This window comes from Hypanus sabinus, chromosome 4 (assembly GCF_030144855.1).
Source record: "Hypanus sabinus isolate sHypSab1 chromosome 4, sHypSab1.hap1, whole genome shotgun sequence".
NCBI classification, from domain to species: domain Eukaryota; kingdom Metazoa; phylum Chordata; class Chondrichthyes; order Myliobatiformes; family Dasyatidae; genus Hypanus; species Hypanus sabinus.
The window spans coordinates 17737396-17751453 of record NC_082709.1 but is presented as its reverse complement, the minus strand read 5'-3'; positions in this window follow the sequence as shown (position 1 = coordinate 17751453).

Below are 14058 nucleotides of genomic sequence, written 5' to 3'. Positions count from 1 at the left end.
ATCCCACTAAGGAGAACCAGGTCATGGCCTCCCATGCCATCACTGACCTTATTAGCTCTAGGGATCTCCTATCCACTGCCTCCAACCTCATTGTTCCCATACCCCGCACCTCCCATTTCTACCTCCTACCTAAGATCCACAAACCCACTTGTCCAGATAGACCCATTGTTTCAGTTCATTCCTGTCGCACTGAACTCATATCTGCATACCTCAATTCCGTCTTATCCCCTCTAGTTCAGTCCCTTCTCTCAATTCCTCTGTCTCCACCACATCAGGATGAGGCTTTTCATTCTAGAACAAAGGAGATATCCTCCTTTTTCAAAGGAAGGGGCTTCCCTTCTTCCACCATTAACGCTGCCCTCAACCGCATCTCTTCCATTTCACGCACGTCTGCTCTTACCCCACCTTCCTGCCACCCTTCCAGGGATAGGATTCCTTTTGTCCTCACCTACCACCCCACTGGCCGCTACATTCAGCACATAATTCTCTGGAATTTCCACCATCTCCAACAGGATCCCACCACCAAGCTCATCATTCCCTCTCCCCCACTTGCTGCTTTCTGCAGGGATCACTCCCTGCGCAACACCCTTGTCCATTCATTTCCCCCCCCCACCCCGCCCATTGATCTTCCTCCTGGCACTTCCTCTTGCAAGTGGAACAAGTACCACACCTGCCCCTACACCTCCTCCCTCACTACCATTCGAGAACCCAAACAATCCTTCCAGGTGAGATGACACTTCATCTGTGAGTCTGTTGGGGTCATATACTGTGTCTGATGCTCCTGGTGTGGCCTCCTGCATATCAGTGAGAACCAACATAGATCGGGAGACCGTTTCACTGAGTACTTACGCTCCACCCGCCAGGAGAAGGAGGATCTCCCAGTATTCACCCATTTTAATTCCACTTCCCATTCCCATTCTGATATGTCAATCCATGGCCTGTCACAATGACGCCACTCTCAGGTTGGAGGAACAACACCTTATATTCCATCTGGGAAGCTCCCAACCTGATGGCATGAACACTGATTTTTTGAATTTCCAGTAACGGGCCCCCCTTTTGCCATTCTCCATCCCCTTTTCCCTCTCTCACCTTATCTCCTTGCCTGCCCATCACCTCCCTCTGGTGCTTCTCTCCCCTTTTCTTTCTTCCACAGCCTTCTGCTCTCTCCTATTGGACTCACCCTTCCCCAGCCCTTCACCAATCAACTTCCCAGCTCTTTATTTCACCCTTCCCCCTCCCAGTTTCACCTATCACCTTGTGTTTCTCCCCCCCCCCCACCACCCCCACACCTCTTAAATCTACTCATCCTTTTTTCTCCAGTCCTGCCAAAGGGTCTCAGCCCTAAAAGTCAATTGTACTTTTTTCCACAGATGCTGCCTGGCCTGATGAGTTCTCCAGAATTTTGTGTGTGTCGCTTGGATTTCCAGCAGCTGCAGAGTTTCTCTTGTTACAGATTACTGCAGCTTAAAATTGAATTCTGTAAACTCTATTACGCAACATTATCTTTACTAAATGAGATCTTGCATAGGAGGATGTGCTGCTGCCAAGAGATAAGGGTTCAATCCTAAACACCAGTGTTGTCTGTGTGGAGTTACCACGTTCTCCACCGGGCATTCTGGATTCTTTCCAAATCCCAATACTGAGCCAAAAGCTTAGTAGACCACCATACGTAATCCCTTTCTGAAGGTAAATGTAAATATGTCAACAGGAGTTGATAGACATTGACGTATAAAAAAAATTACAGGGAAGTAATAGAGCGGCACAGTGGCACAGAGGTTAGCACAACACTTTACAGTACCAGCGACCCCGGTTCAGTTCCCGCCGTGGCCTGTAAGGAGTTCGTACGTTCGCCCCGTGCCCGCTTGGGTTTCCTCCGGGTGCTCTGGTTTCCTCCCACAGTCCAAAGATGTACCGGTTAGTAGGTTAATTGATCATTATAAGTTGTCCTGTGATTAGGCTAGGGTTAAACAGGGGGTTGCTGGGTGGCATGGCCTATTCCAAGCCATAGTTCAATAAATATGATCTTCTTAGTTGTATTTTAAATCAATAAAAGATAAAATAAAATAAAAGCTGTTTTAAGAATACATCTGCAAACTGAAGAAAATCAATAATTTGACTTGTTTCACAGCAATTTCTAGTTCCTCAACTAAGAAAATTACGTTCTAATGGCTTTTTTGGTCCATTGTATGTGAATTAGCTGGAAAAACCAAAAAAAAGGACAAGCAAGTATAACTCTTCCAGTAACTAAAACCACAAACAATAATCGCAATCAAAATCATTAGTACACCCAAGACTTAGTAAATCTGAAACCAAAAAAACTTCACATAAGCTAAGTGCTTCTGATGAAATTCAGATCTAAATCTTAAACTTAAGACATCACATCACTAGATTTAATTGAAAGAAATCATTTTGCCTTTTGGCAGAGAAGGTATCAAAGGCAAATCATCCCATAGTGCAAAATCTTTTATTTATTCATAATTTAGATCTAATTGCTTTATGATACAGATAATTTAACATAACTTACTGATGGGAATTGCCAGTTAGATAGAAGATCTGTGCTTGGTGCACATCCGCTGACCACGACACTACAGGAATGATGTGAGTATGTTAGAAAGATTGCAGAAGAGATTCGAGGACGTTGCCTCGAATAGAGGGCAATAGAGTGTAAATATTATTTACAGGGAGAAAGTGGATTTGTTCTCACCAGAGGAGTCAGAGGGGTGGCCTTATGGAAATTTGTCAGATTGACGAGCATTAAAGGGGTAGATAAGCAGAACCATTTTCCTGATGTAGAGAAGTCTCAAAGTAGAGGACATAGATTTAAGGTGGCGGGGGATTTATAGGAGATCTAATGGGTAAGTTTTCCACTCAGAGACTGATAGTTATTTCAAAGGCAACAGGAGTGCATCTGCAGATGCTGGAAATAAATAAAAACACAAAATGCTGGCAGAACTCAGCAGGCCAGACAGCATCTATGGGAGGAGGTGTTGACGACATTTCGGGCCAAAACCCTTCGTTAGAAACCCTCCTGATGAAGGGTTTTGGCCCGAAACGTCGTCACAACCTCCTCCCATAGATGCCATCTGGCCTGCTGAGTTTCTGCCAGCATTTTGTGTTTTTTACTGATAGTTATTTATTTATTTGGAAATACAGTGTGGAATAGGCTTTTTCGGCCCTACAAGCCTCACTGCCCAGCAATCCCCCTTATTTAATGCTGGCCTAATCGCTGGAGAATTTACAGTGACCAATTAACCTACCAACCAGTACATCTTTGGACTGTGGGAGGAAACCAGAGCACCCGGAGGAGTTTGTACCTTCACGGGGAGAATGTACCATCTCCTTACAGTTCCCATCCTTATAGACAGCGACAGGAATTGAACCCAGGTCACCTGTACTGTAAAGTGCTATGCTAACCACCAGGCCACCATGCCACGCTATAGAACAAGCTGACAGAGGAGGTGTAGAGGCCGTAACAAGTGCAATAGTTAAGAGGCATTTGGACAGATATTTCAATAGGAAAGGAGTGGAGGAATGTAGGCCTAATGTGAGCAACCGGATTAGATTGGCTATGCATTACAATCAGCATGGAAAAGAAGGGCCGAAGAGTCTGTTTGTCTGATGTACAATCCTATAACTCTGTGACCTTGAGAAAGTATATGCAAGGTCCAAAAGGAATTGGGAAAGAGATCACAAGAGCACAAACAAATCTTGATTGTACAGGATTTATATTTATCTCATATTTCACTCGGTGAAGCATTAGATTATTTTGTCATCCTGGACTAAACAGCAAGAAAGAAGTTAATCATTTTGTTTTCTGAATCATTCGGAGTCCTGTGGTCTTGCATTTTTAGATGTGCCTCGGTTAGCAATACACTAATACAGAATTTATAACCCGTACATTTAAATAATACAATAGTCAAAGGTTGAGTTTAAATAAAGGCAGCCTGTATCTTAACAACACTATGACCAGCAAAGCAAAGTGACAATGGGGCTTGATTGAAAGATTATTTAAATAGAACCTGTTTGGCACTGCAGCTTCAACTCAGCTCATTGAGGAAGTGTGTGGGCAGCACACACCCAGTATCGCTGGACTCCGCCTAATGTTCCTCTGCATTGAAACATGAAGAAAGAAATATGAAAATGGGGAAAACTGTTTCACTTCCCATTTTAATTTTAAGTTCAGTGTGGGAAAATCATAGAATAAATTAAAACTCACAATCATTCCGTAAAACAAATTTATTTTTCTCTCTTTTCTGTTTTTAACCTCTATAATGATGTACCTTTAGAGGAAAGAAAATGTCATATTTATCTCTAAAGGTTATTCATCTTTAATTACTTCCTGAGTATTTGATTCTTAGTACAAAAGTAATCTCCAAGGTTATTAGGATGTCAACAATAAAGTTTTTTTATTAGGCTAGCTGTTGTCACAACTTGGCATTGGTACAAGCTGGCTATAGCAACTGGAGAAAGTTACATCCAAGATGATGTTAATCTTTCCTGCCAGGGTTTAGAGTAAAGTGTGTGTCTCAGTTATATCATCATACAAACTTATGACCCTTTCTTATGGAACTGTAAAATCCCAAGAACTGTAGTATTAAAACGGGAAAATTACGTTAGAAGGAAAGCAACTCATAAAAACAAAACGGTAAAAATTCTACAGATTCCAATCGTTATCAATTTAAACAATTCCAATTTTTAAAATCAGTAACACACATCAATACTGCATTTATACTTCACATTTCAATATAAATTGTTGACCTGACTAATTTGCTTTCTTGTTCAATTTTAAGGTCAGAGATATGTTAGAGATGCAGGTGCAAATTAAATTGATTTTAAAGAGATAAATACAGTTTTCCTTATAGATTCTATCATTTTCTGATCTGGAATGCATTCCCTTAATTCATTCTTCACATCATTACTGCAAATATGAGTTGTCCATTTTGTGTGAAGTTTAAAATCATCCATGATTATTCTATTACCCCTGTTCTATTTTCCTCTAATCTGATTATACAGTTCCCAACATATCAAATGCTACTTAGGCCTTATGAACTCTTCCTGCTGGTGTTTCTTTCCCTTGTTGCTTCCTGGGTGCCAGCCAAACTGATTTTAAAATTGGCTTTTCAAGCTTAGGGCCTCTCTTTATCATATCATTCAGTGAAAATCCTTCTTTATCGTTTATAAGAGTCTATTGAGTATTGGACTTAACACAGTATTTCCAATGGTGTTTTTGAAACAAAGTAAATACAATTTTGCCAATAGGTCTTCATGATAATAAACTTAATAACAATAGACAATAGGTGCAGAAGTAGACCATTCGGCCCCTCGAGTCTGCACCGCCATTCTGAGATCATGGCTGATCATTCACTATCAATACCCAGTCCCTGCCTTGTCCCCTTGATTCCCCTATCCATCAGATATCTATCCAGCTCCTTCTTGAAAGCATCCAGAGAATTGGCCTCCACCGTCTTCCGAGGCAGTGCATTCCACACCTCCACAACTCTCTGGGAGAAGAAGCTCTTCCTCAACTCTGTTTTAAATAACTGACCTCTTATTCTCAATCCATGCCCTCTGGTACTGGACTCTCCCAACATCTGGAACATATTTCCTGCCTCAATCCTATCAAATCCTTTAATTATCTTAAACGTTTCGATCAGATCCCCTCTCAATCTCCTCAATTCCAGCGTGTACAAGCCCAATCTCTCCAATCTCTCTCCGTAAGACAGCCCTGCCATCCCAGGAATCAACCTAGTGATTCTACGCTGCACTTCCTCAATTGCCAGAATGTCCTTCCTTAAACCTGGAGACCAAAACTGTACACAATATTCCAGGTGTGGTCTCACCAGGGCCCTGCACAAATGCCAAAGAACATCCTTGTTCTTGTATTCAATTCCCCTTGTAACAAAGGCCAACATTCCATTTGCCCTCTTCACTGCCTGTTGCACTTGCTCATTCACCTTCATTGACTGGTGAACTAGGACTCCTAGGTCTCTTTGCATTTCTCCCTTACCTAACTCGACACCGTTCAGACAATATTCACATTGAATGACATCTGCCAAGTATCTGCCCACTCACTCAGCCTATCCAAGTCTCCCTGTATTCTCCTAACGTCCTCTTCGCATGTCACACTGCCACCCAGTTTAGTATCGTCAGCAAACTTGCTGATATAGTTTTCAATGCCCTCATCTAAATCATTGACATAAATTGTAAAGAGCTGTGGTCCCAATACAGAGCCCTGTGGTACCCCACTAGTCACCTCCAGCCAGTCTGAGAAACACCCATTCACTGCTACCCTTTGCTTTCTATCTGCCAACCAGTTTTCTATCCATGTTGAAACCCTGCCCCCAACGCCATGAGCTCTGATTTTACTCACCAATCTCCTATGTGGCACCTTATCGAATGCCTTCTGAAAATCTAGGTACACAACATCTACTGGCTTACCCTCGTCTAACATCCTTGTTACACCCTCAAGAAACTCCAACAGATTAGTCAAGCCCTTGGTAAATCCATGCTGGCTCGGCCTAATCCTATTTCTGCCATCTAGATGTGCCACTATTTCGTCCTTAATAATGGACTCAAGCATCTTCCCCACAACTGACGTTAGGCTAACAGGGCGATAGTTCTCCGTTTTCTCCTTCCCTCCCTTCTTGAAAAGTGGGACAACATTAGCCACTCTCCAATCTTCAGGAACTGATCCTGAATCTAAGGAACATTGGAAAATGATTACCAATGCATCCGCAATTTCCTGAGCCACCTCTTTTAGAACCCTCGGATGCAGACCATCTGGACCCGGGGATTTATTAGCCTTCAGTCCTACCAGTCTACTCATCACAGTTTCTTTCCTAATGTCAATCTGTCTCAATTCCTCTTATATCTTATGACCCTGGCCCATCCATACATCTGGGAGATTACTTGTGTCCTCCCTGGTGAAGACAGATCTAAAGTATGCATTAAATTCTGTTGCCATTTCCCTGTTTCCCGTAACAATTTCTCCCAATTCATTCTTCAAGGGGCCAACATTGTTCTTAACTATCTTCTTTCTCTTCACATAGCTAAAAAAGCTTTTGCTATCCCCTTTTATATTCCTGGCTAGACTGAGCTCATACCTGATTTTTTCTCTCCATATTGCTTTTTTAGTTAAGATCTGCTGTTCCTTAAAACTTTCCCAATCATCTGTATTCCCACTCATCTTAGCCTTGTCATACTTCTTTTTCTTTAATGCTATACAATCTCTGACTTCCTTTGTCAACCACTGTGGCCCCTTCCCCCTCTTTGAATCCTTCCTTCTCATTGGAATGAACTGCATTTGCATCTTTTGTATTATGCCCAAGAATATCTGCCTCTGCTGATCCACTGTCTTTCCTGCCAGGGCATCTGCCCATTTAACTTTGGCCAGCTCATCCCTCATGGCTCCGTAGTCTCCTTTATTTAATTGCAACACTGACACCTCTGATCTGCCCCTATCCCTCTCAAATTGTAGATAAAAACTTATCATGTTATGATCACTACTTCCTAATGGCTCCTTTACTTCAAGATCACTTATCAATTCCTGTTCATTACACATCACCAGGTCCAAAATAGCCTCGTTCCTGGTTGGCTCAAGCACAAGCTGTTCCAAAAATACATCCCTTAGACACTCCACAAATTCCCTATCCTGGGGTCCAGCACCTACCTGATTCTCCCAGTCCACCTGCATGTTGAAATCTCCCATAACGACTGCATTACCTTTAGCACATGCCAATGTTAACTCCCTAATCAACTTGTACCCAATATCCACGCTACTGTTTGGGGGCCTGTACACAACACCCATTAGGATCTTTTTACCCTTACTGTTCCTCAGCTCAATCCACACAGACCCTACTTCCCCTGTTCCCAAGTCACTTCTTGCTAAGGACTGAATCTCATTCCTCACCAACAGGGACACCCCACCCCCTCTTCCCATATTTCTGTCTCTACGATAGCACGTATACCCTGGTACACTCAATTCCCAGGCCTGATCCCCTTGCAGCCATGTCTCCGTTATCCCAACAATATCGTAGTTCCCCATTTTCATCTGAGCTTCAAGCTCATCTGTCTTATTTCTGACACTACGCGCATTCAAGTATAGAATTCTTAGCCCATTCATCCTCTCTTTGCTTAAAACACTGTCTACTGTACCTAACCCAGCTCCTTGAACTTCCATCGGGCAAATTGCACCCTGAATTTTGATGACCTTCTCAAGATCACCCAAACCTTGTACACATTTAACCCCATGCACCTTCTGACCAACCCTCTGGATCTGGATCCCTGCCCCCTGCACATCTAGTTTAAACCCCCCCCCGAGCAGCACTGGCAAATACTCCTGCAAGAATGTTAGTACCCCTCCGGTTCAGATGTAGACCATCCCTTCGAAACAGATCCCAATGTCCCTGGAACAAAGACCAATTATCCAAAAACCTGAACCCTTCCTTCCTGCACCATGCTCTCAGCCTCGTATTAATGTGCATAATCATTCTATTCTTCGCCTCACTCGCACGTGGCACAGGTAGCAATCCCGAGATTGTCACCCTGGAGGTCCTGCCTTTCAGCTTCACTCCTAACTCCCTGAACTCTCTAAGCAGGACCCCCTCACTCACCTTACCTACATCATTGGTCCCTACATGGACCACTACATCTGGGTTCATGCCCTCACTCTCAAGAATAGCCTGCACCCGATCTGAGATGTCCCGGACCCTGGCACCAGGGAGGCAACATACCATCCGAGACTCCCGATCTGCCCCACAAAATCTCCTATCTGCCCCCCTAACTATAGAGTCCCCTAAAACTATCACTCTCTTCTCTTCCCTCTTCCCCTTTCTAGTTGAGGGTTCAACCTCTGTGCCAGAGGCAGGACCACTACAACTCATTCCTGGTAGGTCATCCCCATCAACAGTATCCAGTACGGTATACTTATTGATAATGGGAATGGCCGCAGGGGTGCTCTGCTCTCTCTGCCTGCTCCCCCTGCCTCTCTGGACCGTCACCCATCTGCCTACTTCTTGGTTTTTTGGTGTGACTACCTCCTGATAACTCCTATCTATCTCTGCCTCCACCTCCCGAATGATCCGTAGTTCATCCAGCTCCTGCTCCAACTCCCTAACTCAGTCTGATAGGAGCTGCAGCTGGACACACCTTTTGCAGGTGTGGTCATCAGGGACAACTGTGTTGACCCTGACTTCCCACATACTGCATACGGAGCACACCACTACTCTGACTGTCTCCCCCATACCTGAACTGAATTAATAGAATGTCTAAAAAGCACCGAGCGACCTTACCTTCTTCCCCTCAGCGAGCAATCACACAGGCTTACCGAAGTCCCCTTACGCCAAAGCCCAGGACTCTGCTCCCACGGACTCCGCTGCCCGCTCGACGCTGCCCGCTCTGAAAAGAAGTCCTGCCTAACAAGTCAGTTTCTGCAGAAACTATTGTACCTTTAAAGCTGAAAATGACTCACCAAAACCAGCAAGGAGCTGAGAAATAATTAAAGCCACTGATGCGCAGACTTTAACATCACTCCGTCGCAAATTTGATTTTAAAGTTTATTTATTATTAATCAAAATAGAGTACACTAAAGCTTCTCACAATGTCAACATGAAATATATTCAGCTCTCATCAATAAAACTCTGCATGGTGTAACAATAAACAGCTACAATTTTTCAAAACTGTTTGCTTCAAATCCACCCATCCTTTAATGTGAATAAAATAATCAGTCTGGTAATGTTAAATTGCATTCCATTCACTCAGTATTAATGGAGACACTTTGAATAGAGCAAATCATTCTACATCCCAACGCATATTAGGAGAATGGGCAAAGAAGTGGCAGATGGAATACAGTGTAGGGAAATCTACGGTCATGCAATAAAGGCAGGGACTATTTTCTAAATTGGGAGCCAACTCAGAAATCAGAAGTGCAGAGGGACTTGGGAGTTCTAGTGCACGATTCCCTAAAAATTAACATGCATGTTGAGACAACGGTAAGGAAAGGCAAGTGCATTGCGATGAATTTGTGCAAGGCGTCAGATGTATGTGTGAGCATTGGACAGGTGATACTCCAATAGAATGGACTTAGGAGAATTGAGTGCTGGGAGCTGAATACTGGTGTTCAGTATATGAAATTTGTGAAAGATGTGAAGACAGAAATAGGAGAAATGGCTCTGTTAATTAGTACTGGTCTTAGTACTTAGGGAGATAACCCAAGTTCAGAGAACCAGGGCGTAGAAACAATTTAAATGGAGATAAGAAATTATAAAGGTAAATGTGAGAAATCCAGAGCAACGCACGCAAAATGCTGGAGGAACTCAGCAGGGCAGGCAGCACCAGTGGAAAAGAGCAAATAGTCGCCGCATCAGGCTGGGACCCTTCGTCAGGACTGGAGAAGAAGATGAGAAGTTAGAGTAAGAAGTTGGGGGGAGGGGAGGAGGAAGTACAAGGTGGTATTTGAAGGTGAAGCCAGGAGAGGTGGAGGGGATGAAGTTAAGAGGTGAGGAGTCAATTGGTGAAAGAGATAAGGGGCTGGAGGAGGGGGAATCTGATAGGAGAGGGTAGAAGATCATGGAAGAAAGGGAAGGAGGAGGAGGAGCACCAGAGGAAGGTGATGATCGGGTAAGGAGATGAGGTGAGAGGGGGAAACGGGAATGGGAAATGGTGAAGGGGGAGGTGCAATTACCAAAAGTTTGAGAAATCGATGTTCAGACTATCGGGATGGAGGCTACCTAAGTGGAATATAAGGTGTTACTCCTCCAGCCTGAGTGTGGCCACATCGTGGCAGTAGAGGAGGCCGTGGACTGATGTGTCAGAATGAGAATGGAAAGTAGAAGTTGTAACAATAAAAACAAAATGCCATTGTGCAAGTGATGACAACCTTCCACCTCTACCCTCTCTCACTACTATAACATAAGCGGCCATTATTTCTTTTTTTTACCTCTGTCTTGTCAGAAATGCCCAGCAATAATCATGGGAGTTTTAATTTATCTGCAAACTGGAAAAAATAGATGGCAAAGGATGGCGGCTGAGGAATTCATAGAGCTTTTTTCAAGATAGTTCCTTAGAACAGCACATAATGCAGACATCCAGATAGCAGGCTTCAACAAACTAGCCATGCTCAGTGAGGTAGGATTACATGCCTAGTTACACACAGAGACACCCAGGTAGCTGTAATCCTTAAATAATTGAATCATACTTTCAGTTGAGAGAGAGGGGGCTGGAGAGAAAGGAGATGGAGAGAAGAGGGAGAGAAAGAGGGAGGAGAAAGGGGGGCGAGAGAGGGAGGAGAGGGGGGAAAGAGGGGGAAGAGGGGGAGAGGGGAGAGCGGGGAGAGGAGAGAGAGGGGAGAAATAGGGAGGGGGAGAGGGGAGAGAGGGGCAGTGAAGTGGAGAGGGGGAGAGGGGATAGAGAGAGGGGTAGAGAGAGGGGTAGAGAGAGAGGGTTAGAGGGGTAGAGGGGTAGAGAGAGGGGTAGAGAGAGGGGGGAGAGAGGGGGGAGAGAGGGGGAGAGAGAGGCAGTGAAATGGAGAGTGGGGGAGAGAGGGGGAGGAGGGGAGAGAGGGGTAGAGAGAGGGGTAGAGAGAGGGGTAGAGAGAGGGGGAGAGAGGGGGGAGAGAGAGGCAGTGAAATGGAGAGTGGGGGAGAGAGGGGGAGAAAGGGGGAGGGGAGAGAGGGGGAGAGAGAGGGGGGAGAGAGGGGGGGAGAGAGGGGGGAGAGCGGGGGGGAGAGCGGGGGGGGAGAGAGGGGGAGGGGAGAGAGGAGGGGAAGAGGGGGGAAGAGGAGGGGGGAGGGGAAGAGGGGAAGAGGGGGAGAGAGCAAGGGGAACAGTGGGGAGAGGGGGAGAGGGGAGAAATTGGGAGAGGGGAGAGAGGGGAGGGGAGAGAGGGGATAGAGAGAGTGGAGAGAGAGAGGGGAGAGAGGGAGAGAGGGGAGAGAGAGGGGGAGAGAGAGAGGGGAGAGAGAGAGGGGAGAGAGGGAGAGAGGGGAGAGGGGGAGAGAGGGGAGAGAGGGAGAGAGGGTGGAGAGTGGAAAGGGAGAGGGGGGAGAGAGAGGGGTGAGAGAGAGGGGGGAGATAGGGGAGAGAGGGGGAGGGAGAGAGGGGAGGGAGAGAGGGGGAGGGAGAGAGGGGGAGGGAGAGAGAGAGCAAGTGGGAGAACGGAGAGGGGAGGGAGCAAGGGGGAGAGTGGGAGAGGGGAGAGGGAGGAGAAATAGGGAGAGGGGAGAGGGGCAGTGAAATTGAGAGGGGAGAGAGGGGGTGAGAGGGGGAGGGGAGAGAGAGAGAAGAGGGGGAAGGGGAAAGAGGGGAGAGGGGGAGAGAGCAAGGGGAAGAGTGGGGAGAGGGGGAGGGAGAGATGGTGTAGAGAGAGAGGGGAGAAATAGGGAGAGGGGGAGAGGAGAAATAGGGAGAGGGGAGAGAGAGGGGGAGATAGGGGAGAGAGTGGGAGAGGGAGAGGGGAGAGAGAGAGGGGGAGGGAGAGAGAGGGAGGGAGAGAGAGGGGAGAGAGAGGGGGAGAGAGGGGAGAGAGAGGGGAGAGAGGGGGGAGAGAGAGGGGGAAAGGGGGGAGAGAGAGAAAATAGATGCCTTTCAGTGTTAAAAGAAGTGTTCTCAAGGACAATGTCAGTTTGAGGTTTACAAATAAAAATAGTTCAAGATGGTATCAAAAATAAAGCCCTAAAACTGTTGACAGGACAGAAGATTAGGCAGATCTGAAAGCACAGAATGAATAACTGAATGATTACAATGGTGGCATAGGGTGGGGCGAAAAGAGTATGAGATCTATCTGAACAGAACTTTGCAAACAGATTGGAAACAGACTATTACACAAAGGAGCAGAATTAGCCCATCTGGCCCATCGAGTCTGCTCTGACATTCATTCATGGCTGATCTTTTTTTTCTATTCCCTCCTCAACCCCAGTTTCCGGCCTTCTCCCCATAACCTTTGATGTCATATACAGTCAAGAACCTATCAATATCTGCCTTAAATACACCCAACGACCTGGCTTCCACAGCTGCCTGTGAGAACAAATTCCACAAATTCACCACATTCTGGCTAAAGAAATTTCTCCGCATCTCTGTTTTGAAAGGGTGCCTCTCTATTCTGGACTCTCTCACCATGGGAAACATCCTTTCCACATCTGCTCTGTCTAGGCCTTTCAAAATTCAAAAGGTTTCAGTGAGATCCCCCTCATCCTTCTGAATTCCAGTGTGTAGAGACCCAGTCATCAAACTTTCCTTGTGTGATAACCCTTTCACTTCTGGAATTACCCTTGTGAACCTCTTTTGGACCCTCTCCAATGCCAGCATGTCTTTTCTAAGATGAGGGGCCCAAAACTGTTCACAATACTCAAGGTGAGGCCTCACCAGTGCCTTATAAAGCCTCAGCATTACATCCCTGCTCTTGTATTTTAGACATTTTGAAATTAATGTACCAATCTGTACCATATTGGACTCCGTATTTCAGGAAGGGCATTAATGCAATGGAAGCAGTCTGGGGAACATCTACTAAGCTAATGCCCAGAGAATGATCAGGAATGCTTTGACATCTGGAGTTTAGAAAATGGAAGGAAACATAAGTGTACCATGAAATATCCTAATATGTCCTGATAAGATTATGGGAAGGATTTTTAAATGTGAAAATCTAGAAATTGGAATTGCTGCTTAAAAATACGGAAAAGACCATCTGAGATAGAACTGAAGTGAATCTTTTTTCTTGGAGGATCGTAAATCTTTGAAGTGATCTTCCTAAAGATTTTTTGTAGGGTTTTCAAGCTTTTTAAGGTAGAGGAAGATAGTTTTATTTTAGTAATCAAAGTGGTGACACATTGTCGTAGATAGACAACAAATGCAAAATTGACACGATTAGATCGAACATTGTTTCATTAAGGTTTACAGCAGATGCAACCTCAATGGCTCTCCACCCAATGTTCCCTCTAATGTGTAATGACCAGTGTGTGCAACAACCTTGTGTTGTGCAATATTTTGCCCAGTGACAACATCTGTGCATTGAGTAATTCCTTTCAAAAACAACAAGCGTAAATAAGCCAGTACTAAAATCTGCAG